Below are 26,044 nucleotides of genomic sequence, written 5' to 3'. Positions count from 1 at the left end.
AAGAGACGACATTCCGAACATGATACTCCTCAAGCACTTACTGCTCCCGCATATCGAAACCTAGATGAAGCTCAAAAATTCCCAAATGGAGCGAACCAGACCAATACGGAGCTGACCCCTAGTGAATCTTTAACGGCCAATATCTTGGCAACCGTGACTCCGATCACTGATATGAAAAGATTGACACGCTCCACTTCAGACCCATGCATTCATTTCATTTCTATCACCTTAGCTGCAGTTGCCCAATCCGGTATGGATCTACAATCGACTTAAACTTCAAACTGCCATAACGTTTTCTCCATAGCTCCAATCGACAAGCCACAAAGACACGCCGGTAGAGCACTTATAGCACTGTAGTTCTAAATCATAAACTACCATCTTTGTTCACTTCAAGAATACTCATTTTTGGCATCATTGAGGAATTTGTTGGCCCTAAGTTAAGCCGCATATGGCATACATTAATCATTAAACTTGGCTTGTTAACAAGCCGTGATCGCTGCTTAGTAAATGTGTAGGCTTCAAAGAAGGTTAGCTTGGATTTATCTACTCTTTTTCCCATCATGGAAGCGGAGCTGCACGGTAGCATGCCAAATCATCTTGACGGTACAATAAAGCAAAGAGCACACAAGCTACAATATTTTCTCTTTGGGAAACAGCAACAGGAAACCTCGACCTTAGAAACCCTTGAGTTAATTACTCAATACCCAACGCTTGCACAACATAATGCTATGAATTGCATTGATCTTCAAAGCATGGTAGAGCCAACCAAGGCTATGCATAGACATGATTGTTCAACCCATGCACATAGTCCTCCCGGAGTACGCTATCTAGGAGGGGTGGGAGGGAACTAAGTTTGAAGGGCAATGTTTGAAGAGGGAGGAAAAAGTTTAATGTTAATGTGTGACTTTTTGAAAAATTACCTAATAATGCCCTTACAAATCATCAACATGGAAAATTTAATTGATAGCGTCTCCTCGATGACTGTAAATAGTGTATATACTATCGGAAAATCATTAAAAAATGATATTTTTTTGTTATTTTTATCAAATTTTCTTGATATTGGGACTTAAAAATGGAGAAATCCACCAAAAAACAATAAAGCGATGTATGGACTTTCTTAATTATTGATTTTCACTTTTCTTTTTTAGTGCATTTTATTATTTTCATTGATTTTTCAATAAACATGTCAAAAATTAATAATAAATAGCAAATAAGCTCAGATGAAGAAACTGAAGATACGATGATGATCAAAATGAAAAGGCGGACATACACAAAAAATTTCAATCGGATCGACAGATGGAAGTGGGAAGCCTAAATTAGGCTGACAAGACCTACTTTCGCAAATTCTTGCAAAATGAGCTAACGAAATCCGATTGAAGAAATTTTTGAGTCTAACATAGATTTCACGGCCTAGTAGGACAAATAGGGGAATTTGGGGAAAAATGGTTTGGGAAGCCCGAGTATAGATATCTAAGATAACCCAAAATCACCTCATTTCCACTAGTCACTCTTGGAGGAGAGAGCTCTCGACCTTCTTCATGCACGATTTTTGGAGTCCACAGTTTATAGCGTGGTCTCACACAAGACATGAGGGGTAAGTTCTAAGCTTATCAATGATCAATTCTATATGGCCGAGTAGAAAGTCTAGATTCAAAATTGACCATAGCGGCCTGTCATCTCAACCAAATTGGACGAGGCTTGAACTGTAGTATGCCCCTATATAATAGAATACTTCTATATCACCAGATGACCATTTGGCAGGGGTCGAGGGGGGTCCCAATTAGAAAATCTAGGTTTTTACCAAATGCCATAATTGGATTTTGACTCCAAGGACAGCTTATAAATTGGGTCTATACACAATGTACATGGATGGTTTCATGAAAACAGTCAAGGCAGGCTCTCGAAAAGCAGAAAACAACTCAAAGTCTACAAAGCGCTAAATTTGACATATGAAGTCCAACTGACTCCAAATGGGCCAAAACTAGATGGGTAGCATCAGGACTATGTAGCGGACAAGTCCATAGCTTCAAAAGTGACTAACCAACTACACATGCCACCTAGTCACAAATATCGGTGATTTCAGAGTCAACAAGAGCATGAAGTGATGTCAACACGATAAAACTTTACCAAATTCATTTTAGGACTTGTTTTAGATGTATTGAATATGTCTAGGTTATCAAATTCTCAAGTCTTGCAAAAAAATCGACTGTTGCAGATAATCGTGATTATTTACTTTTGTGCTTGTTTGGCTTGAAAATGATCCCTTCACTTCACCCTTCACTTGTACACATCTATTACATGCCACATTTCAAGTATGAACCAAAATGATCAAGAAAAACTTGGAAATTGTCAAAAAAACGCGCCAAAGTCTTTCCAATCCAATTTTTGAGTTATTTGTCATATTTTTTGATCCAAATCACCTCATATTTCATACACAGAGTCTACATCATGCCTAGAACCAAGTTGCAACAAAAAAAGTACATTTTAATGAAAAAGTTAATAATCGCAATTATTTATTTTCTTGTCAAAATGGGTGAAATCTGCAACTTTGACCTTATGGGACCAAAGAACATAATGTCTCAAGTCCACTGACCAAGTTTAAGCAAATTTGGATCTCAAAATCTCTTTATATCTATTGTTTCAAAGACTAAAAGCCTAAATCTGGCACCATTTCCACCCAGTGCACTCAAATGAGCCCACACTTCATTCAGAGAACCTAAATGCCATATGTTTCAAGCCTATGATGTCAAAAATGCAAAAAGTTGGAAAAAATCCCCAGTTGTAAATAATCGTGATTATTTACTTTTGTTGCAATTTTTGCCTGAATTGTATGATTTTGATCTCTACATGGTTATATGCATCTATGTATGCTCCAGCATTTATGTGAAGCAAAATGGACATCATTTGTCAACAATTTAGACTTAGGGAATTTCAGAGCAAAAGTTGTAGAGTTTTCTAACTTTGGCATTGTATTCCCTTAGCAAGAGCAATGCAGGCTGCCGAGAAGGAAAAGAAAAGGGTGTCCTAGAAAGAAAAGTTGCTAGAGTTTCCACTCTACCAGTTAGATCTAAGTTCAGTAAAGACGACCAAGGCAACTTACTTATATAAGGAGAAACTTGAAGAAAATGACACCACGGTTTTCAGTGACAGGTTCAAGAGTGAAGAAGGATACCAAGTGGAACTGCAAAAGCTAGCAAAGGAGATATATAATGTGGCTGTCAAGCAAGACACCAAAGAAGCCAACGAAAGGCTAGGCCTAAGGGACTTCTACGACCAGGAACCATGTGGTGTGGATTTCCAGAAGGCATATGAACTACTATCAACGATCAAAAGGATGGGTCAGCCCAAATCACTGATCAACAAGGTTAGAAGGTAGAAGTAGTAATCACAAAGAAGATAGTGGATGAGGCATTGAAGCTGCACACAAAAGGTATGATGATGCACGCCAGAGATAGAAAGACAGCAGGAACATTCACCAAAGATATTGCTGCTGCAACCTTTTTCAATCTCATCCAAAGGCAAGTGCAAGAACCAGCTCGCCTATACCATCAACACTTCCACTTCTTATAAAAAAGACCACCACGATACACCACCCCCAACAATGCGGTTGCGACTACCTTCACCCAAGTGTAGAAGTCGACAACCAGGCAGGCAATTGATCATGCGTAGTATGTGCTGACAACACTAAAAGGCACGAAGAAAGAAGGAAAATCACATATCTGGGTGCTCCTGAAGTACTAACAAGAATAGCATATCATGCTATTCGAATGGCCGATAATTTGCCACCAGCACCAGAGCAAAACACCTGGATTGTGTCGGCTCAACCTTCTCCAAGAACCACACTTTCAACAAAGAGAGTGTATAAGTCAGATGAAGAATCTCTAGAAAGCTCCCATGAAGCTCATAGCAGTGAGAGCGCGAACAATGAGGAAAGACGTGCAAGAATTGAAGAAATGATAAAGAAAGCAGTAGTAGCACACCAAGAGAAACCTCAACAAAAGAAGGCGAGGTTTGAAAGAGAAAAGTAGACTTCTAAAAGAAGCAAGTGTAGGTGAGGATGCGGAAATATGGGTTCCAAGAGAGATAAGGGGAACCAAAACCAATAAGCCTGCAAGGAAAGGAACAGAGGATCCCCATGAATTTCTTGAGCACATGTATGCAGAGGCAGAAGCCTTAAAGTTGAAAGAAGCTCAAGAAGCTGAAAGGAAAGCAAAGGAAGAAGCGGACAAACACCAAAGATAAGCAGAGGCTATTGAACAAGGTGAGTCACATCATGACCAGGGGGATGTGTCTCCAAAACCCACTTCACCCACTACGGAGAAAGAAGAACACCCAATGCCAAGCCTGAGCCCTTCACCAATAGCTAAACCCAATGAGGGTGAGGAAGCCAAGGAAAAAGAGCCTGAGCAACGAGCAACAACAAGTTTTGAATAGCCAAAAGAAATGGAACAAACTGAGGGAGGACCTTCTACAACAACCCAACCAGAAACAGCCGAGGCATCCACGAAGCCTCAAGCAGCAGAATCAATCGAGGCAACCGTAGTGCCTCAAGGAGGAGAAGTAGACCCCCCGCCACAACCACAAGCAGAAACCACAACACCACCCAAAGAGCCACAAGAGAAAATGGACGAAACCTCTAGACAACTTCAGGTAGAGCCTGAATATTGGGAAACAAATGACGAAGTCATTATGCAAGTCAATGAATATGCCAAGTAGATGCAGCTGATGACAAAAAAAATGCGAACAACAACACGTAGCCGTAGTGTTAAGGCTAGGAGGAACTTGAGATAGTCATTTATTCTCTACAAGGAGAGTTAGATGACAGGATGAACATCGTTTTAGATCTCCAAAGACAGATCAAAGAGCTAAAAGATGAAGCAGAACAACACCAGGTTGCAAAAGAGAAGCAACAAAAAGAAATGGAAGAGCTAGGAGATCTTCTAACTAAGTTATCCAATACCTGAAAAAGAAAATATCAACAACTAAGAAAAGTAACAATGAACTTCTAACCACTACTCTATCAGTACAAAAGATCCAAGTGTAGCTTTATGTAGCAAATGCTTCTCTACAGTACTCTGAGCAAAGGATTAATGATCAGGCAACATTTTGGAGACAAATAAGAGAAAATCTTGTGGTCGCTTCAATCAAATGTACAAATGAAGTCTATAAGACTTTGGAAAAGAGAAACAAGGAATCTCGAGCTAGAGGTGAAGCTAGAACAATCACAAAGACAAGACCTTGCACTGATGCGGGTCCAAAGAGAAGAGCAAATGCTCAAAGAGATAGACAAATTAAAGAGAGTCAATAAGTTGCTGAGAGAGGACAACCAGAACATCAGGAAGAAGCAGGAACATTTGAACAACCAACTGTCAACACACCCTCAGTCTCATTTGCTGAGATGGAAACACATCCGTGAGAAGGGCTAGCAGGAGAGTCGGGGTCACACTTTCAAGTACCAATCACTGAAGCTGAGCAAGTGCCCATGGTTCAACTTTCTAAAATTGAGGAAGATGAACTAAAAGAGCAGATTTCCAAGGAGACGGATGCTGAATGGAAAGCAGCGATGGATTGGGAGTTGAGAGTTCTCCACTTAGTCAATGCAACTTAACTTACTCCCAACCAAATCAATGCTTAATGGCATCAACAATCACTGCCATACCCCTTGATCAAAGTGGAATTACTACAGGTAAAAGAAAGACTACACAAAATATGCAGGCAAAAGGCTTAGAGGATATCCACCTCACCTGGAGAAAGAACTGGTTGAACAAGAATTCAAGATATCTAATTTTGTTCACAAGAGCACCTGCAGCCTTCCAGAAAGACCCATCATTCTATCGTTTACCAAGGGTAAGGACTTGGCAGGCATATGAATCACTAAAAAAGAAGAGGCTGACATGGCTGAATTACCCACATCTACCAGCTCTAGAGCAGGGATCGACAACAAAAGAATACATGGTGAAAACCATAATGAATGCCATGACTTTCTTGAAGAGGCTACCTAACCTCTTATGCCATGATGTATAAGGTTTGAAAAATGATGCTCACTTGCATTCAAGTTTTTCATGAGCCTAAGCAAGCCGGAGCACCATGGATGTCTTTCCTCGAAGGCAATAAAGGTCTCTGTTATGACTTAAGTGGCGAGCCTTCAAAAAAAGTCCTTTATGATTTCTATACCCGATGCATGTTTTTGCTCTCTAGCAATATGTTGGCATTTGAGGAAGCATTCTATACAAGTTTCTTCACTTTTCAAACGAAGATATTTGGGCCAATGATAAGCAAGATTACATCCATATTTTTTGGAAATTCAGCGAGTGAACTTAAAAACAGACTCACCATGCAATTCTTGCAAATTTTTTGACAAAGAAAGAAGACGAAGATATGAAAAAGCACTACATGTTGTTGGACGGGGAGAGACTCACACACCCATGAAGTGCATGCAAACACTACCTAGATCAACATAATTTCAATCGAGGACACAGATGACACGATAGGCACACGGAGGAAATCCCTTTAGCTTGTCATCCTACACATACAACACTCTGGAAGGCCAACTATACCACAATCAAGAACCTCACTGCTCTCAACCACACCACCTAGCCACATACACACATACGGAAGGTAACTCACCTAATCATGCCAGATTCCTACGAAACTTAAGGAACACCATCCCCTCACTAGGATACACCTGTCCCTAAGCTTCTATACCCAAAACCCTCACTCTAAACCCATCCGCGGAAAAAGCGTAGGATGACAGAGCTGAATTTTAAAAGTGTCCAAAACTGAAATTTATGAGTACCTATGCGTAGCGTACGCTGCCACGATTCTATAGACTACTAGCACACAGAAAACAGACATCGTTTGATACACTTACGGCCACAAATAGCTCGTAGATGCGTCGGCGTGTGCGCTTCGTCTCGCGTGGAATGCTTGGCGTTGTCGCATAGCTCTGCTCGAGCCTACAGCAATGGTGCAGTCGAATCTCCAATGTGTTGAGCGAGCTGGGCGTAGCGAGAGGATAAAGCTCACGCTCACTCTCTTTCTCTCTCACACATAGTAGACGGCAGTGCTAAAGTTTTGATTATGAAAAAAGTCCTTTTTTACAAAATGACCTAGGTACCTTATATACTAAGGCTACCTTAGGTTTAACCAACAATGGGGTTGAAAGAGTCAAATGGCTTTGTATTTACAATCTGGAAGTGCCATTGCACCCCGGCTTCTGAAACTAGAATAACTACTCATTACAAATGATGTTTATAGCCATAATCCGCAGCATTTCATAGCTCGCAAAAGATAAGACTTTGGTACGAAACTTGAGTTATATTGTGTTTTTGACCCAGCGGTCAACATTCCCCCCTTCCGCGTTCATGTCGTCCCCGACATGACCTGATTGTCGATGGCGATGTGGTCTTTGTTGTCGTTTTGGCTTCATCTGTTGCACTGCTTGTAACTTTGTCGAACCACAACAAGAACTATGATCCATTAGAGCGGACGTCTATCATCGTAACCATTCATCTTTTGAGATCCTCTGATTACTTTGATGTCTGCTCTTCTTCATTGGGGACTTCTTTGTTCCTGTGCAATCATGTTGTTAGTGTTGTCTGCAGCTTTGTCATTGTAGGCCATTCTTCAACTCGCCATGGAGGAGAAGTATGCTATGATCTGAAATTGGTGCTCCAATTCATTTGTCAATTGATTTGAGTAGCATTTCCTTATTGTTGATGTAGAAGGAATATGTACAGGAGGATGGTGATAGGTGTCCTTAGATTAGGGTCTAAAACCTGGATGACCAAAGGAAAAAAACCCAGTGGGAAAAAAATGCCTTTGGTATACGCTCTTATTGGAGTTGAGAAGTTGAACGTGAAGTACATGTTCATGAAAGGTGAGTGCTTGGGTGAAACACGTAAAAGAGTGCCTGATGCAAGTGCCAATTATGGGACACTCTATATGCATATGAGAAATTTGTCAACAAAAGCATGCAATGTGAAAGAAGGAGATGATGGGTGTTTCGAGGAATAAATGTAGCGCATGTGACATCAAAAGATGTCTCAATAGCTTCCACCTTTCCAAGAAGGGTTTTCGATGTATAAGTTTCTCCACTCGTATCGCACTGTGCTCAGTACGTGAGTGTCTTTTGGACCTTCTCCTTCACTTCACCAAAATTAAGTACTTAGACTTCGACTCTTTTGCTCACCTATACCAGCATGAGCGACACAACGTAAATATGCTCAACTCTTCCAGCTTGAGCAGTACCTAGAATAACTAAGACTCTTAGAACACAGAGAATATTACTTGAAGCTTTGGGACTAACGCCTCACTCATTTTGTGGCTTAGCTACTCGACTCTGACTTGTATGACTTGTCAGTTGCATGTTGACACTTTTCAAGCTACCACATTGTGAAGCTCCACACATCCACAGTTCTTTAGGCTTACCTAACCAAGCTGGAAGTTCTGATCCTGCTACTGTGGCGGAATTAAACTCCTCTACCGGTGTTCTCGTCACATCCCTATAGCTATGGTCCCTCAAGTTTATCTTTGTTATGATTTCCATATGTCTCAGGTATATATGATCATAACCCCAATCTTGGACCATTTTCCATTGTCGCATGAATGGTCTTCCCAGAATGATGTCATAGTTTTTCTTCTTGCCAAAGTCAACAACAACAAAAGTGTGTTCATATTCAATGCCACAAGAAGTAACAAGTACTTTTTCTAGCAGTCCCAGGGGATTTTCTTTGTGTCCGTCTGCAAGCTGCAGGGTCATTCGTGTGGATATCAAGGCAGGTTTTCCCCATTTTTTCCAAACCTCTTTGGTTGCAATGGCCACACCAGCTCCAGTGTCAAGGATTGCCTTGGTTTTTACATTATTGAATTCCACAGGAAGGGTGGTGTTTCCCTTTTCTCCCTTGTAGTACTCGCCTACCTTGTTTAATGGCACTGGCCTAGTATTTAGTTGAGGCATTTCAAGCTCTTTGATGCTCTTCTCGATTCGAGTCATTGGGGTTTTTACACCAAATTTCTCTAGACATTTACCCACATTAGCCCACATGTTTGGTCTTATTCTGAGCAACTCGGCTAACATTATTGTACAGGTAACTGGGGTAGATAGAATATCTACTAGCCCCTTTGAATCGATGGCTTTGTTGGGAGACAGTCTCTGTGATGGGATTGCAACCACATCTGACTTAATCGCGTACTCTCCCATGTAGGACGGTAGTGTTCTTAGCGAATGGGGTTGACTATCCATAGATTGTACAGATCGTTTGTCGCCTCAATACGATCGCACGTCTAGATTCATTTGAGATCCAGTCTCAAATTCCTCTATTGGTGGTAGAAACACTCCTCGTTCATCACCAGTCTTGTCTACTCGTCTTCTTAGGTCATCGGCTTCATTGGCCTCTCTGACTTGTTTCCAAAATTCGTCAAGACCATCTATCTCTTTACAATCCGCAGGTATAGCTTGGTGAAATCCCTTGGAAGAGTTATCCATGGTATTCAGTACTATCCTTGGTTCTAATGATGGGTCTTTGAGGTTTGGTCTGTGCTCATGACTAGAATCTGGCTCTTTTAGTTCCTGGTTTGGTGCGATTACTTGTGTAGGCATGACACGGATCACATCCTCAGGTTTTGCAACTAGTGGTTCTAGTAAAGCTTGGGCTGTTTGAATCATTTTATGACACATTTCAAACCTTTGCTTTTCTAGTTTCGCATAGGGATATGTCATCCACCCGTGTTCTTGGGTTTGGTTGTTTTTGAGCCCCACATCATGGGCTTTCAAGAGGTCATCTAATATCTCATTAACCTTCTCTGCCAACACAGATCCTCCTGAACTAGCACTTCTTGGTTTCTCATCCGTGGATGGTTCTTCTAGAGGTTTAACTATCTATGTAAGAGAAGATGCCTCCTTTTGCTCATGTTGTTTTATCTTCTCCTCAGATTCGGTAAGCTTCTCAGCTAGGGATTTTTGCTCTCGTTCCCTGCGTGCTTTCATCCTAGTCTTTTTAGCTTTCCAACTATTTCATTTGCTCTTGGCTTTTTGACTAGGTGTGTCTGTCTTTGGTCCATCATCTGTCTTTGGACTCATGTCACTTTCCATGTTCTTTGTCTCTGGATTTTCATCAGCTTTCTTTTGAGCTTGTGCTCTCGTAACCACTTGAACTGGTACGACATTTTCATTTTCTGAGCTACTAGGTAGCTGAACAATCCCTGATACATTTGTCGTGATTTTCCTGATTTGGTTTGGTTTTTTTGGGCAATCGGGGATCAAGTGACCAAGTGGTTGTCACGAATTTTGTGACAATCTATCTCTAGTTGAGGAGATTTTTTTAGCATTTCCTCTTGGCTATAAGCAAGCTTTGACCTAGATAAGCCGCTATTTGCAATGAATCGCAATGTCCTTTCGTCCATTTCATACCTTCTTTCTTTCGAATGAAACCCAGGAGGCGGAGGTTGTATCGGCCTCACCACTCCATGTGTTTCTCTCACATTTTGTTGCTCTGAAGGGTAGTACTCACTTTGGTTGCTATACCACATTGTAGATGGTACTGGCGTTGGTTTATTTGATGCTTCCATCATTGGCATGTATCTCATGTCTACCTGCATTCTAGCACCTGGCAACGAAGGTTTTTGTCCTAAGACAAGCTGTGGCTTTAAAACTCCTACTGGTTTTGGCGCATTCTCCGTAATGTATCTAGGTGGAGTAGGTGCTTCTGGAACAGATCCGGTCACATAAGGAGTAATTATTCCAACCATGCGGTGCGAGAATTCTAATCTTACCCTTATGACCACGCTTTGGTCCTTGGAGTGTTGTTCCCATTGTGCTCTAACCCCATAACGCAGTGGCTTCTGTGCGCACAAATTTAACAACACATAGGAAGGGGAGAGAGGCAGGGAGAAAGAACCTCTCTCTACAATATCCAATGGCACCAAGTTGGATGGTGATGTCGCAGGACGCCGGCAACAAGAACGAGAAGGTGGCGATGGCAATGGCGACGCAGAAACAAAGGACTCAACCCAATGGAGGTCGCTCAATGCAGGATCACAAGAGGTGGCCAAGGGGAAGAGCGCAAAAAAGGCAAAGGCAACGGTGATCTGTTTGTTCTACTTGGAGATGGAGATGGCGGCTGCAAGGGCAATCGGCATCTAACTTCAAATGCAAAATCACGAGAGCTGGCCAAGGGGAAGATCACAAAAAAGGCAAAGGCAACGATGATCTATTTGTTCCACTTGGAGATGGAGATGGCGATTGCAAGGGCGGTTGGTGTCTAACTCTAAACGGTGACTCAAAAAAGGCTCGTGGCTACACTCAAAAGAACGACCAATAATAAATGGGCTTAGATTCCCATGAAGTTTGATTTACCAACCACAATCTCCGGTGTAATCATGCGCATAAGTGAAGTTGTCACCCTTGTCGAGCTCAAGCACTTCATCCTTCATCTCATGTAGCCAATTATACATAGCATCTAGAGAGCCATTCTCGACGAGCAATCCCTTCAGGTATTTAGGCCTTCTTGCTTCTAGAGAGTCTTTGAGGATTGAGGCTCTGTGCCTATAGATCCTCATTTGTTCCAGCTTGAGGCCAGCATCCTGCACAGAGCATTTAGCAAATAAGATCTTCAAACTAGGAGCTTGAAAATTGGGAACAAAAAGGAAAGAATTTATGAGCTTCCAAGGGTTGGTAGATCCCGTGTTGGTTTGGCACTTGAGAAAGGCATAATTACCAGCGGCTTACCTCGAGGATTGACTCCCGTGTTGACAGCAGCCACTCCTGGGCTGTGTCGATTGAGAACGGTAAGGGTACCATTGGGAAGGTCCCGGATGCGGTCCTGCTGGCGCTGCGGGAGTGTCCCTTGGAAAGGCATCACCACTATCCTAAGCTTCCTGTAGTTGTTCTGCAAAACCTTGAGGGAGGTTCTAAAGAATTGTTGTGGTTAAATAGACTAGATGGACATGCCTCAAAAGCAGGGCCTGGGTTCTGGCTGATGAGTAGTCTATGAGGCGGTGGTACCGCCATGCGTTTTCATGAGAGGTAGACGTGGGTGGGAGAAGCAATGGTACCACCCCCCCTAGATTAGGGGAGGTGATGGGAGGGCACAACATGATAGCTAGGATAGCATGGACTTAAACGTCTCCTTCACATTGGTATTTTGGTACAGGGGATGAAAACCTGTTCGCTTGCTATTACACTTTTCTGAGGTTGTACCAAGAGAATAAGGGAAGGTAAACTCTATTCGATGCACCTGCTCGCTTGGTACTGACCTCAGAAAATATAAGTGATGTTTGCTATTACACTTTTCTGAGGTCAGTACCAAGCAAATAAGGGAAGGCAAACTTAGTTCGATGCACCTGCTTGCTTGGTACTGACCTTAGAAAATATAAGTGATGTCTGCTATTACACTTTTCTGAGGTCAGTACCAAGCGAATAAGGGAAGGAAAACTCTATCCGATGCACCTATTTTCTTGGTATTGACCTCAAAAAATATAAGTGATGTCTGCTATTACACTTTTCTGAGGTCATTACCAAGAGAATAAGGGAAGGCAAACTCTATCCGATGCACCTGTTCTCTTGGTATTGACCTTTTTTGAAATCTTAAGTCCCTTGTGCTGATAAATGAATTGTCGTTTTCTGTTATTCTATTTGTAGAGATGCCTCGTGCATAGGCCACGCCTAGGAGGGCAACATGTGAATTCTTGAATGCTCAGCAAGAAGGCGCCGATATGAGGCACACAGAGGTGTACTGCAAGAGCTGCAAAGGATCGAACGACACGTTCAACCAGCTATTCCACGTCTCCCTTTCCAGTGAGTAGTGTGAGAGATTTGCGAGCAGTGGAGAGTCGGCATGCGATGGGCCAGCAGTGCACTACTCTGCCTTCAAGAAATTGTAGAAGACTACCTCGTTGAATTCTTCAGCGATGGATATATCCTGGCTGCCCATGCTATCATGCCACGGGATTTTGATACTCTTCGAAGGTTGCATTTTTGCTACGATGGGCTGCTTTATCCAGTACCTATTCGGGATAGTAGAACCATGGATCCTTCCTCTCCATCCTTGTGCATGACAGATAGAGCCGTCTAGGGCTGAAATAAACAGCAGAAGGACACGACCACGGGTCGAGAGAAATGACACAGATGGGCAGGCTAAGATAGCCATAGAGGGGCATGAGCAAGCCAGGGTGGACCCCGAGGAAGTCATGGAAGAAATAGATACAGTTATGGAGTAGCTAGCTAGACACCAAAAGGAGCAATTCATGGAGGATCCAAAGCTAGTAAGGGTTGATGAGGGGCGAGAGCAGGCCAAGGTGGACCCTGAGGCATTTATGGAGAAACCAATATTGAAGGAAAATGATCCGGAGCCTGTGCTTGTTAGGGAGGACCCTACGTATGTTAGGGAGGAGCCAGAGGCAGCCAAGGATAAAGATCAAGAAAGGCAAGGGCAAGGATTTGCATCACAAGGGACATCCAACGAGGAGCCTTTATCAGATGAGTCAATTATTTTAGAGCAAATCAACAAAGAGAACAAAGAGGAGTTGGAAGTCCTGCTTAGCACAGCGCCTCTGCATGCACATATACTGCCGCCTAGAAGGTCACAGGAGGCTTGCATTTTCAACCTCAATCAACAAGACTTCCTGTGTATGCGTAATTTCACCAACTCCAACGCAACGGATGGGGTCGCTAGCATTGCTTTGTGGTAATTCTCATGCTCTTTAAAAGTCACGATTGGTTCATTAAATGGCTCTGTACCAAGACATGGGTCAATACCAAGCAAGTCAGGGCTTATGGAATTGGATAGTGATACTACTCGCTCGATATTGACCCATGTCTTCGCGGCAATCGTCAAGTTTTTCTTTATAAGTCATGCTTGATTCATTAGATGGCTCACTACCATTAAGACATGGGTCAATACCAAGGGAGTCAGTCGCTTATGGAATTGGATAGCTGCCCGACTCGCTTGGTATTGACTCATGGGTTTGTGGCAGTGACAGCCCGCTAAAATATCTTAAGTCTAATCTTTGCCATTCATTCATGTTAGGCATTATGTCTTGCTTCTGCCCCTTGAGGTTCAAGACAAAGTATACGTAATAGATCTGCTGATATCAACTATGCTACAAAACAGCGGAATTTTCTTTTTCGCTTTGATGGGCTAGTTTAGCGGAGTCAACTTTGATCTAGTGTGCTTTCTGGTCACTGCATACAATCAATCCTGAGTTTTTTCTTGCCTTGTAAAAACCATGTTGCATTTAGAATCTTTCTCCTCATCTTTGATGGTTTTGGTGTAGTGATCATTGGAGTCTATTGTTATTTGACATTGAAGATAAGATTGTTTACTACGCAAACTCCGGACAAAGCAGGGCGTTTCACGATCATGTAAAAATGTAAGGGCCATCTGGGTACATTTGGAGGTAGTGTCTCTTTGTAATGTGTTGATGACTCAAGTGGTTATGTATGTAGTGTCGCAAAAAAACATGTATGCTATGTAGAGCATGTTTTGTTAGAACATGATCTAGGAAATACCATCCGGCACGAACGGATAACAGTGCCCACGCAGATTGATGACCATAGCTCTGGCTGGTGAACTTGTTTGAATGCCTTGTTTCTCCTCAGTCAAATTTTGGATATACCGAACGTTAGTAACCCTACTGTTTCATTGTTTGTTTCAACGTTTGTATGGAGCAACATCTTTACTTACTTTCCTATTATCATGCTTCTACAGGAACTCCAATTACATAGCTACACCCCCAATGATGTGCGACATTTTTCTGTAATGGCCATCCAGCATATTATAATCTCGATAAACAGACTCATAAGAGAGGAAGGGGCGCGAGCTGAGGAGTTTGAACAGGCTCGCATTAATGAAATGACGCAACGCTACAATCAGACTCAAGAAGACGTTCAAAATATGCAAGAAGCAAAAAAGCAATATTATGCAAATGCCACAAAAGTAGAGGAATGGGCTACACGTTGAAGACAAGAGCAAGAACAGAGGGAAGCTTCACAGTTGCAAGATGCATGGGAAGCCATGGAAGAGGCCCATGATTTCGAGCGACACGAAAGGATGCCCAAGACCAGCGTCCCCAGAGGCAGAAGTAGCAGCAAACCGGAGCAGAGGGCAGGGGAGCGGTGGCAGCAACCGGGGGAGAGGGCAAAGACCAGTGGCAGCAACCGGGAGAGAGGACAGAGGACCAGTGGCACAAACCGGGGGAGAGGACAGTAGCAGGTAAAGGGAGCAATAACTTGTATAAATCTTGACGAAAACAACACAATATGTAAAGTTTTGAGAAAATGAAAATGTAAATTTTTTAAACATTGTTTGATTGCCACAAAATGTCTCTGCATTAGTCATTTTGAAGAGTACATCATGGCTTGCATGGCATCAAAATTTCTTTGCGTGCACAAGGTATGTGACCTAGCTTTCGGTTGAAGCAATTAAGTGAAGTGTATTTGTGAGTGACTCCTTGCACAATGTTGTTTTTTCCTTGCGTCTTGGAATTTGAAAAGAAGAAAAAGTTAGATTTTGTCTTAATGTATTAAAGACAATCAAAATTCATCCATTTAGTAAGCACCTTTCTATTGTTGAGACTGAATGCATACAATTCCAGCAAAAGTGGAAGTTCTTCACATGTAAGATCTACCCTGAGTTGTGCAAGAGTTGTGCTTGACATTGTCTCCATCACAGTAAGTAGGCTATCTCAAAAGTAGAGATCCATTGATAAAGGTTTGTTCTCGAGGCTAGACTCTGTATCTTGGTCGAGTGGGATAAGCTGCCCACTAAGAAGATGATATCTAATATAGTAAAACGACACTATGAATTTTTGAGAGCTCATAATGAACTTGCAAATGAAGGACTTCTTTTGCAAAATACATATTTTTCTTTGTGATTGTTTCCTATCCCAATTATCATCTAAAAAGATCAAACAGCTCTCAGATTTGCAAATGAACATTGTTGCGGTAGTTCTTATTTTCTCATCAAAGAAAAAATCTACAAACACTTCAAGAGGCATAAATAGTGCGAGCCGAACTATTTTTGTGGCAGTTGAATACTTGAGGGACTTTTGTATATCCTGAAACAGCTTATTCCTAAAGCTTTCACTAGTTTGCGAAGCTGACAAAGACCAATCCTTGCTGTCAAAGGATGGAAGTGACAAAGGAGCTACACGACCCCAAGCAATGGAAGTTCTCAATTCCACATATGACATATCATAAAAGAATATTCCATTATCTTCAAGTTCCTTGTGTTTTCTTCCTCGGTACATTTGCTCACCAATAAATGCATGGAAAACATCAAAAATCCCAACTATGCTCTCAACTGGTTGCCAATCTATCCTATTCGATGGATAAATATCTGAAACATACCAAATATGATATCCACCACTTAACCTTCGAATATAATCATGCACTAAGTGAGATGCTAATTGAAACTTGGAAAACTTGGAGGAGATATTTGAAACCTTAAGTCTGCATGCTGGAAAGCATGTTGTATGAGGACCTCTTTCACCCGCTTGCTTTGTGCACACACTTTAAACTCCTTAACTTGTCCCTTGAAATCCTCCATGAAATCATTGCGTTTCCTCCTCTTCCTCCTCCTAGTTTGCAGTAGAACCCAACTTCCGATAGTTACTCGAGATGGTATCCATGCTTGATCATCTGTAGTATAACTGTTAAAAATGTTAACATAGTCAATGGTAGTGCTAGGCCTTTGAGAAGTAGTCATGGTGTGCACTAGAATACATAGAAAGGTTACAACAAATATGAAAAAGGGAAGAAGTTCTGAGAGTGAAGTAGAGCTACTCAAAGTCATATTTGGGCAGGAACAAGGATATTAGATAGAGTCTTTGATGAAAGTTCTGAAATTCCTCGATACAAAGTTAGTATGACTTATGGCATTTATACCTTGAAAGTGTGAAATTGTGCAATTTAATGAACAAAAAGAATATTTTCTCCCTTTTTTCTAAAAGAGATTGGCTCCAAAATGTCTATTTTCAACGTAACGTTAGCCTCTTCCTCATTGGTCGAGCGCCACTCTCTCTCTAGAACTGAAAGGCCCAAAGGTGAGTCCAACTTTCTCCTAATGATAGCATTGTTGCACAAAGTAAATTGCCACTTGAATATTATTTGGTGGCAATCTGTACACTTGGATAAATCTTGAAAGGATATTTCTTGCGAGGATAGTGTGTTGCAAATATGAAACTTTCAAGGGAGAGGAAGCCTTGGCATTTCCACTAACTCAAAATAATGCATTACATACAATGTGATTTGGGCATAGCTGTCTGCATTGCCTATAATTCAGTGGATCCCCTTGAAGTTTTCATTCATCTTCTTGGGACGCAGCTAAAGTGCTAAGATCTCCTTGAGCCACACAAATCTCTTCCTCTTTGTAATTTTGTTGTGCCAATGCATGATTAAGCAAAGGATCATTAGGCTGCTGCGCATTCTGGTCGGGACCAATATCTTCCATACTTGAAATGCAGAACAATAAACTTTAATGAGACAAGTCTTACCACTTAAAAAAGAGAGATGGTTTAGAAGAGTTTAGAAATTGACTTGAAATAAATTAAAACCTTAACTTGAAGAACTTTAAAGATGTAACTAAAAATACGATTAAAGATTTCGTTTGAATATTACAACACATTGCATACCATTAATGACAAAAAATATTGTTACTGGTCTAATCATCAAGAGGCCTCAAGCCAGATTCGGTTACAACATGATAGCCAACATTATGGGCTCCATTCAAACAAAGGCTTGAATCTCATAGTTTAGGCCTACCTAAGGGCTTGCAGAATTTCCCACTGGCAAGATTTGTTTACATTTAGTAAAAATTTGCGCTTGACAACCTTAGAGGGCTCTAGAATACACACAACCAAGCGTCTAAGAATATATGAGAGACTATATATATCAAATGCTTTGGTGAAAGGAGGAGGTTTGGTGCTTATATTTTCAAGGACAAACCATGGATAATCTCACTTGAATTGAGCTCATCAGGATGACATGACTGAATCTACTACTCAAGATGACCTCCATTCCAAATCTTGAAGATCAACATAGGCCTTTTTCTATAACAAACAAGAGAACATGGCAATATCATGCCACGATGCAGAATAGTAGTAGCAGTTGCTTCCTCTAGCACAATTTGTAATGTCAGCTTGCTTCCTATCTGGTCCTTGTAGATCTTTTCCGCATAGATAGGATCTTTGAAGAGAGGATGGGCCACTCAAACTTGTTTCACATTTGCAAAACGTCCTTCACCTAATTGGGGTGCTTGCAAGTGAAAGATAGAATGTTCCCAAGTAAGTGTAGGATAGGAGGACATATAATATCATCCAGGTGTATAGCTAAGGGCTCTGCACCTGAAGGAGGAGGAAGATCCTCTTCTATCCTAGGATGTTTTGAAGAGCCTTCGACTTTATCCTTGCTCTTCAATTCTAAATGTAGCTGTGCCACTAGCTGCATTTGATCTTTAATTCCAAGTTTGGCTTTGATTTCTGGATGAACCTTACTCTCAAATCTTCTAGTGATCAGGCCTAATAATTTTTTTTTTCTGCATTACTCCATTACCCCAGAGAGCTGGTCAAATAACATAGGAAATGCACTGCACAGTTTTAACTAGAACTGTTTCACAAGTTTAATTATGAAATCATCAAACGTTGCTTGCAATGGATCAAATGCCCGACACAAACAATCGTTTGAAGCTTTAGAGAGAGAAAAAATTACAACATCACAAATGATTTTGCAATGTTGACGCGTTAATTTTGTCTCTACCATGACTAAATCCTAAAAGTATATGAAGCAAATATAAGTAAGGAAAAATCTAGAACAAATATAAATTTGACATATATGATTGTAAATAATTCTAAACAAAAACATTTCATGGACAATAATAACAACCAATAACAAAAGACCTCAACATTTCATGGACAATAATAATAAGCATTAACAAAATTCCTTAACATATATAATTCCTCCCTGCAGTGCGACTCGGTGGTCACCAACAGCCAAATATGAAAAAACGTATAATACCAATCTCCCTGCAGTGCGACGTGGAAGTCAGCAGCTATCAGAGACAAAGAATTAATAATACCTAGACCCTCTCTATAGTTTGACACGATGGTCAAAAACATCTAGAGATGAGAAATTTATTATATCCAATCAACTTGTAGTGCGACGCGATGGTCACTAGCACTCAAGGTCGAAGGATGTAAAATATATATCCCCTCCCTGTAGTGCGACACGATGGTCAACAACAACCAGAGATGAAGAATCTATTAAATCCAATCTTCCTGCACTGCGACACGATGGTCAACAACAACCAAGAGCAATGGATTTAAATACCCCAAACCCCTCCATACAATGCAACACGGTGGTCAGCAACAATCAGAGACAAGGAATGTTTTAAATCCAATCTTCTTGCAAAGTGACACGATGGAAAACAACATTCAAGAACAAAGGATTTGACAATCCTAAACCCATCCCTATAGTGCAACACGGTGGTCAGCAATAGACAGAGACAAGGAATCTATTAAATCGAATGCTCTTGCGGTGCGATGCAATGGTCAGCAACCATCAAGATAGAAGGATTTGAAAATCCTAAACTCTTTCCTGCAGTGTGACACGGTGGTCAGCAACAGACAGAGACAAATAATCTATTTTATTAAATATGATCTTCAAGTAATGTGACACAATGGTCAACAACAAGTAGGAAGAAAAGATACAAGATATCTAATCCCTCCCTGCAGTGCGACTTGGTGGTCAACAACAACCAGAGATGGAAAATTTAGTTGTACAACCTAAGCTACTCCATGCAATGTAGCATAGTGTAACACAGAGGTCAGAAGCAGTCAAGGACAAAGCATCTAAAGTCTAACCCTCCTTGCAATGTGTCATGAGGATCAACACAGCCAAGGACGGGTGTCAAAACTTGCAAGCTAGCACTAAGGTGTGAGCAAAGCTCCACAACAACAGTGCTAACAAAAAAAACCTGCAAACTAACATTGAGGTGTGAGAAAAAAGCTCCACAACAATCGCACTAGCAAATAAAATTCCCAAAAAAAAACATAAAAAAATAAAAGAAGAAATTACCTGACTTGCAAGGGCTCTACCGCTATTGAAGGTAGCTACTATGTTCTCTCTCTCTCTCTCTCTCTCTCTCTCTCTCTCTCTCTCTCTCTCTCTCTCTCTCTCTCTCTCTCTCTCTCTCTCTCTCTCTCTCTCTCTCTCTCTCTCTCTCTCTCTCTCTCTCTCTCTCTATCAGTAAATTGTTCTTGCAACACTTCGTTCAAATTGTCGTGGAGTCTTTTTTTATATAGAAAACAATATTTTGATCAAAATATATTTAGATCAAAATATTGTTTATTCAGAGATACACATATAATACCAAAATATACGTACAATTTTTGTACGTACATAAAGTTCTTGAGTTGCAGTTGTTGTCAAGGGGGGATAAGGGGTACAAAAGGCTAGCTGGGCTAGCATCAAGCTGCTAGCTATGGGAAAAGAGAGAGGGGAATGATTCACCATACCACACAAAAGATTAGTAACCTCTTTGAAATGGAAACGAAGCACAAGAATAACTAAATTTGATAACACTGACAAGAATTGATGCAGGATTTCCAAGACGGCGTTGTAGACGACATCTTTAATTGAAATAATTATAGATTAAGGAATTTAAGCTCCCTTATAAAGAGTTAAGCCAAATTAATTTAGCTTGCACTGAAATCAAGCGGCCGACAACAATGAAGGAATGCTTGATGTTGATGGATGTAAAGTTCTCTATGATGATGATGAAGCTTGGGGAGGTCACTACATATCAATTGGCATATCACGTGGATTCAAGGATTATTTCTAAAACTCCTTATCTTTGAATTCTGGACAAATAAAATACACCCTTTTTCTATTCAATCTGTGAATTTGTTTTTCAATTTCATTTTATGGTACCCTTTTGTATGTGAAAATGTGACAAAAAATAAAATTTAATAACCCCTTTTGCTACACTCACGTGATAGTCACATGATTATTGAATGACCCCCATTGAGTGAAGAAGATGGTGATTGCAAAGCTTCCCTTTTTCTCTCCATCGTCGCACACCCTCCTTGATTGCCAAGAGAGCTCTCTTTGATTCCCAAGAGCAATCTCTTCTTCTTCTTTTGCTTTCTTGCTGTTCAAAAAACAAAAAACGACTGATTGAATGCCAAAGAATTGTGCCATCGAGGACGTGTGAGCCTCCTCTCTCTCTACTTTTGGACTCCTTTTCTATTTTTAACTTGAGATTGCATGTACGGGCACCAATCCTACTATTTTAGCTTGGCTTGGATCTCAAGCTTATGTGAGAGTTCCCCCCTAGAGGGTTGTCATGGCACCATGACAACCCCTCATGGGGATCCTCTCTTCAATAAAAGGAATGGGAGCCTTCAGTCATGTGGGAGTGCACCAGCCATGTCTGCATCTTGCAAGGCTGCCATCATCAGAATCAACTACCACCCAAGGGCACGTGCAACTAAAGTACAACCGGCCAATGGACACTGGCCGCTTTGTGCGTAACCATACGTAGGGCCCGTCATCACACGCCACCATCGCCAAGAGCTGTCAAGATCTCTCTTCACTTGTTGCTATCAAAAGGGTCACACTAGCATACAAATACCCCTCCCTTCAAGATCCTTGCTGCGTAGGGATTAATCCCTGCCATCATGTGGCACTACCCCATGAAGTTGACCTCCAAGGTCTCCCATTTCACCACAAAAAATCATTAGAAAGAACATTTTTTCCCTCCTGCTTCATTCACGTGCCATCTGTGGCCACCAAATCAATGATTGAGTGGCAACTTATATTGGAAGCCACTGTCCCACACTTGGACACTCACATACATTGCTGCATTTGGATCATTTCGCGCCCACTAATCGACGTTGCCAAACTTGCCAAAAGTCATCTGGCATCATACGATTGGCAACTACCGCACCGGATTTGACCACTATCAATATCTTGTCGAATCACTCTGATTGACAAGCCATAATCGCCTATGTCCTTCAAATACTACACACATTGGCATACAATCCCGGAAAAGGTTACAAAACTTCCAGATGGCATACTAATGGAGGCAAACAATCTCGTACAAAACTAGGCCCCGTTGAAACTTAAACTAATAATATCCTGGCAACCAGAACTCTGATTGCCAATCTAAAAAGGCCAGCGCTCTGCACAAGATGAGAGCTTCATGTCCATGTAGTCATACTGACTTTGACCCTTCATCAATAGTTGTCCACGGATTTTCAAACCACTCAAACTTTGAATAGCCATAGCTTTCATATCGTAGCTCCAATTGACAAGTCATAAAGATAGGTCCATAGAGCACTTCAAGTACTGCCATTATTAGATCATAAACTTCAAATTTTGATAGCTTCAAACATCTCCACTTTTAGCATCCACAAATGTTTTTTTGGCCCCTTAAAGCCACATCTGGCATACATTTAGCATTAAACTTGCGAGTAGGGGATTGGAGGAAGCTTTATGAGGAAACTGTTTTAAAAAAAATTAGCAAATGATTATATTTTTGAAAAAGGTTTCTTTATGCTTGTTTTAGTGTGTCGAGGCAAAAAGACAAAATATCTCTCTCTCTCTCTCTCTCTCTCTCTCTCTCTCTCTCTCTCTCTCTCTCTCTCTCTCTCTCTCTCTCTCTCTCTCTCTCTGCACTACATAGCACCTACTTAGAACAACCATAGTGATTATTTATGTTTTGTCAAAGTTTTATCAAAGATTACCATAGTTTGAAAATTTTGCGGGATTGATACTCTCCAACGACAGAGGAGGGAGATTTTTGCTAGAAAACATTACCCAAGTAAAAGAACATGAAGAAGCTCCCTCAAAAGCTTCCTTCAAAAGCTCTCTCCGTACCCGTCCCATAAACTTGCTTGTTACCAAGCCATTTCACTGCTTAATAAACATATAGGATTCAAGTAGTCATAACCCACATACCTTTTCTCTTTTCCCCATCATGAAAACGAGTGTCACGATATCTACCCCACTAAACCTGCACAGATTCCGGTCTATGCCAACTTCACTTAATCAACATCATCAGACACATCAACCGATGGATATATATCATTATCAGCTAGAGGTTGATTTGAACCAAGATCTTCAAGAACAATCTCACCTTCTCGCTTCTTGAACATTGAAGAGAAACTTGGATTCACTTTTGGGCCCGGTAAGAAGTTTCATGTTAGCTTAAAGAGAGAAAATGAAAATTTTAAATAGTACATTTTACGTGATACTTTTTTGTGCCAACAAAAAGCCAAAATGACATTCTTTGTTAGGTAGCCACCGTCTTTATCGTTTTTATCCTTTGTTCTCTTGTCAAGAATCCGACTAATTGTATGACTAATGATTTGAAATGCCAACTTACTATTGAGAGAGAGAGAGAGAGAGAGAGAGAGAGAGAGAGAGAGAGAGAGAGAGAGAGAGAGAGAGAGAGCATAGAAATAGAACCCCAAAGTCTGTAGAATACACACATGAGATGATGTATATATAGAGGGGATGTGGGTGCCATATATAGAGAAGCCATATATTGAGTAGCTTCACATATAATCTCAACACCCCCGCTCGAATAAGGGTCCCTAATTGTGGATGAAAGAACCCTTGGGGGATCAAGAAAAAAACGCACAGCTCTATATGCACCCACCGTTATATTATAAAAATCATTGAATGTACAAATGTTCACGAGGAGCTACATCACTCCTTTTACAATGAATATTTTATGAGGAGCTACATCACTCCTTTTACAATGAATGGTTTATGAGGAGTTACATTACTCCTATCCTATCAAATACAATAATTAATACAAAGGTTCAATAAAGAGGTGTAAAGGCTATCGATTAGCTCGTAATCAGAAGTGTCTCCGTGAATCTGTTGTGTAGCTTGTCATCAATATGGCATCACCAAACATGTCTTCATAATTCTTTTATTGTCACCAAGTTTGTCTTCATGAAATCAATTCTTTGATCAATCCTACATAGATCATAGACTGAAAAAACATAGTCATGAAAATTATTAGCATTGTTAGTGAAATAATTACGTTCACAATGCCATAAGAGATGGTTCGTGATGCCACTCTTTTGACGACATATATACGCACGACAACATATAAGTATGAACTTAAAAGTACAAGATGCAGGATTACGTGATGCAAATGACAGGTGTATATACTACATAAACGACATTTATCAACATAGTGATATGAATGAGTATCATCAAAGTATTAACAAAATATCATCATTTTATCAATAAAAATGAATAAGTCATCATGGTATCAACGAAAATCATCATAGAATAATCATTGTATCAACGAAACAAGGTCATGGTATCACCGAGAATAACCATGGTATCAACGAAACAACATCATGATATCACTGAGAATAATCATTGTACCAACAAAACAACATCATGATATCACCGAGAATAACCATGGTATCAACAAAGCAACATCATGGTATCACTGAGAATAACCATGGTATCAACAAAAAGCATCATACAATAATCATTGTATCAAGGAAACAAAGTCATGGTATCAGCGAGAATAACCATGGTATCAACGAAACAACATCATGATATCATTGAGAATAATCATTGTACCAATGAAACAACATCATGGTATCACTGAGAATAATCATGGTATCAACGAAACAACATAATGATATCACCAAGAATAATCAGTGTATCAACGAAACAACATCATGGTATCACCGAGAATAACCATGGTATCAACGAAACAACATCATGGTATCACTGAGAATAACCATGGTATCAACAAAACAATATCATGGTATCATCGAGAATAACCATGGAATCAATGAAATATCAGATCATGACATCATCGAGAATAACCATGGTATCAACGAAATATCATCATGGTATCAATGAAAATCACCATGACCAAAGTACTAACAAAACATCATCATGGTACCATCAAAATCACTATGGTAACAACGAGAGATTATCAATAAAACGATGTAAACTATATCTCTAAAAGAATAATTATACGAGAATCAATGAATGAGTATATCATATAACAAAAGATCATGTACCAAGAGTGAAGGAGTACGAGTAGAAGTGCGACGTGAGAGAGAGTGCGAGAAGAAGAGCATGATGATATGGTGAACTCGCTCTGTTGTAATGTGTAGAGCATAGTGAGTTCTTATTAGGTGTTTACAAAAGAATATGTGTACATACCTGGCGGCCCGCCCACTTACATGGGCGACCACATTGGGCTTTATTCCCCAACAACTGACAAGCTGAATTTGCTTATCCTCGAGCATTTCCATGATGAAATGATACTTCACATCCACATGCTTTGTCTTTGAGTGATAAACTGGATTGCGAGCCAATTGTATAGCACTCTGACTATCACAATATAACACATGCATCTCTTCTTTGATTCCCAAATTTGTTACTAGTCGATTAAGAAAAATTGATTCTTTGCATGCCTCTGATGCTGCAACATATTCAGCCTTTGTAGTAGACTGAGTAACACAATCTTGTAATCTAGAACGCCATGATACTGCTCCACCAGCCAATGTAAATACATACCCTAATATAGACCTTTGGTTGTCTAAGTCACCTGCATAATTTGAGTCTGTAAAACCCTTTACACTTAGCTCCTGACTCCCATAGTATATACGCATACTCTTTGTAGATTTCAAGTATCTGAATATTGCTTTCACTGCCTCCCAATGTTTCTTGCCTGGGTTTGACATGTATTGACTTACTGCTCCCACTGCAAATGCAATGTCTGGGCGAGTAGCAATCATTACATACATCAAACTACCCACTGGAGACGCATATGGAATCTTATCCATTTCAGCATGTTCTTCCTCAGACACAGGAAAATCTTGTTTGCTAAGTTTCACATATGGTGGCAATGGAACACTCAATGCCTTTCCCTTCTCCATATTTAAATGTTGCAAAACCTTGTCAATATACTCTGTTTGAGATAACCAAATCAAATTCTTTGATCAGTCTCTCTCAATGTGCATACCAAGTATATGAATTGCCTCACCCATGTCTTTC

Source organism: Adiantum capillus-veneris, chromosome 9 (assembly GCF_014529385.1).
Source record: "Adiantum capillus-veneris isolate H3 chromosome 9, ASM1452938v2, whole genome shotgun sequence".
NCBI classification, from domain to species: domain Eukaryota; kingdom Viridiplantae; phylum Streptophyta; class Polypodiopsida; order Polypodiales; family Pteridaceae; genus Adiantum; species Adiantum capillus-veneris.
The sequence above is the reverse complement of the archived record's forward strand: the minus strand, read 5'-3'. Positions refer to the sequence as shown.